General features: G+C 29.4%; 1 protein-coding gene across 1 annotated transcript in view; it reads left to right on the top strand.

The window, feature by feature from the left end:
- The window catches only part of LOC127072641 (phosphatase and actin regulator 4-like), a 113,163-nt gene extending 111,306 nt beyond the window's left edge, over positions 1-1,857 (top strand). The window contains exon 14 of the mRNA XM_051013195.1: positions 1-1,857. This exon is cut by the window's left edge and continues 4,117 nt beyond it. The gene's annotated coding sequence lies outside the window, so the exon portion shown is untranslated.
- Positions 1,858-3,019: the final 1,162 nt, after the last annotated feature.

Below are 3,019 nucleotides of genomic sequence, written 5' to 3'. Positions count from 1 at the left end.
AAATTGAAAATAATTGTTGAACATTCATGTCGAGAACGCTCGCACTGAGCCTTCATAGAAATATTCGTCTAGGAAACATAATAAATCGAAAGGAAAGAAAGATACAGTGACAAAGTTCTTAAGCGGTAGAAAGAAGGAAGAAGGAATGACAAAATTAAAAGAAGAAAAGAAGAACTAAATTCACTCAATCTTAATGTGAAATGATGGAGAAGTCACGAATTCGTTCGAGCATTCGATCAATGCAAAACAAATCGATAATGATTAATTCGCGAAGCATTATTGGTATTAAATTTATACGCAAGTAAATAAATAAGGCGCGTACATTCAATTCTGAAAATCAGCTTTGTCCTTCCTTTTTTTTTAATCGACGTAAATACATACATATATTCTTCGATAAAAAGCGTTTCGAACGCTCATCGCTTCTCTCTTTCTTCGCATTTCGCGTTATGCAAAATGTTGAAATATCCCTTATAAATTGATATTGGAACTCAATCAATGCAATGTTCCTTTATTTATCATTTCTATCAAACTATTCTCATGGTAATTCGAATTATCCGTCAATTTTCAACTACTTTTTGTATTTTAGTTTAAGCGAATTTCACAGACTTACAGGCGATGCCTCATTGCTTAGTAGTTGTGTTTTCGAATCGGCTATGATTTGCTTGTAAATAATGCTGAGAAAAAAGAGAAGATGATGAAAACAAAAAAAATGTAAGAATTTCACAACGGCATTTCATCTATTAATAATTCCGTTATTGTGTGCAGAACGAATAAGGTATGTACTCGTGGTTATTAATAATGAATATCGATTGCAGACTATAAAAAGGGAGAAAACTCGCGATCCTCGTCCATTATGTGGACGGACGTGTTTGTTGTATTATATCTTACTATTAATGATTAATATCGATAAGAGAAGTAACAAACAATAAGGATATATAATAATTTAAGGGATGGAAAAAAGGTGTGTGTTAAGGGATCGACAGCTGTTGATACTTGAAGTCGCATTTTTTCCTAAATATTACGAAGGGAAGAGAAGGAAGAGAGCACCCAAGGCATGTCAAGATCTCTTTTTGCGAAATGCGTAGAAACATAAGAAAAAAAAAGAAGAAAAATAAACCACCAGAATGTTCGCACTTGCTGTCCGACTCGAAGATACACCCTGAGATTTTTACCAAAAAGATTCTAACGTACGTCGTGGATTTAGGCAATTTTAACAAACTCGTTTTTTTTATGTTTTATTTTTATTTTTATCAACCGAAAACTCTCCACACAAAAGAATGAGAGAATGATCAGAGGAGATGCATCTATGTGAGGAAGCGATCTTGTACTGCGAAAAATTTCTTGGTGTGGGAGACGAAGAAAAAAACACGAACTCGTGACGTTCGAGGGAAAGAGGAAAGGTGAATTTTTTGTAATCATACACATTTCGTGAATGATCACTAGCGTGTTATACAATTTTTTATAATAATGATTACATTGCTAGCTGAAAAGAATCTCATTAGCGAATAGAATTTCAAGCGATAATGTAATACAACGTGTTTTCACGGTATATTTTCATCATATAATCTCGGGCTGTATATATATCAGACTTCTAATTCTTCTCTTTCTCTTCTTTTCTTTTTTTTCTTTTTATTTATTTACGACGAGTCATCGTAAATTTTATAAAAACAAATTTACGTGTATACGGTTAATCAATTTTTTAACTTTCATCTTTGGAGAGAAAAAAAGAAATGGTATCTCGAAACTAGTGATCATTTATCGAAACGTTTTGCCAACAAAGAAAACATTTCTAGAAAAAAAAAAAATATTGTATTATATATATATATATATATATATATATATATATATATATCGAAATTAATGAAGAAACCCTTTTATTATTAGAATAATTCTGTATATAGTTATTGTTGTAAAAAAAATATGAATTAAAAATGCACTCTTAACAGGAAAGAGGAATGGCGATAAGGCTACCTCGTCCGGCTAAAAGAAGAAAAAAGAAACTAAACGCATGTGGATTTACAATATATAAATAGAACAAATTTATGAAATGGTAAACAAACGAACAGCATTAACAAGAATTAACAAATGTATCTTGCGTTCTCCTTAGATTGATTTTGAAAGAAGAAAAAAGAAAAAAAGAGGAAGATGCTATGTTTTTTCGATTAAAATCCAATATGTTTTTTGTTATTAGTTCGTACGTACTATGATTTATTACAATTTATTGTATTATCGACGAGATACTGTAACAAACAAAAATACTGTTAACTATTCTTAAAAAAAATTAAAACTTTTGTAAACTGAAATTAAATGTCTGTGAAAATACGATAGTTCGTTACCCTTGCAAAAAAAAAAAATTCCTTGATTTCATCTTTTCATTTGTCATGAAAATAGTTAACAAATGAATTTTATCTGATATAAAAAAATATGAACAAAATTTTGTATAAACTTATAGCATTCTGAAATCTATTATAAATACGCTCTTAAATGTACGAACATTCTATGTTATGTAAGTATATACAAAATATATTTTTAAATTTGCACGCATATCTGAACACAGATTTGCACGTTAACACTGACGATAAAATTACTCCTTTAGATGATAAATCATTTGAATCTATGTAATATTCAGGATCATTCTTATAGATATCTAAATTTCGAAATCTAAAATTTATTCTTCTAACCCATATCCGATCAATGTGAATCCTACTGATTTTTTTGATAGTGTGAATAGTATTTGAGATATCGAAAACTCCTTTCATATATCTTTCAATGTATCAACCTAATTATGATCCTATAAGTAAAACATGTTAAAACTTTTTCGAAAGAAAAAAAAATTCACATATAAAATTTTATTACGTAAGCGAGCAGTAAGAGTTCATAAGACTCTGTGCTATTTTTCCAAAAATTTCCATAAATCTTCATAAATTTGGTAGATTCTGCATGTTAGAATTAATGAGAAAAAATAATAAAAAGCAGAATGATTCCATAAAAATGGGATCGTATAATCAGCAGAGACAGA

Source organism: Vespula vulgaris, chromosome 2 (genome assembly GCF_905475345.1).
Source record: "Vespula vulgaris chromosome 2, iyVesVulg1.1, whole genome shotgun sequence".
Lineage (NCBI taxonomy): Eukaryota > Metazoa > Arthropoda > Insecta > Hymenoptera > Vespidae > Vespula > Vespula vulgaris.
Note: the sequence above shows the minus strand (reverse complement) of the source record. Positions and strands in the feature narration are given on the sequence as shown.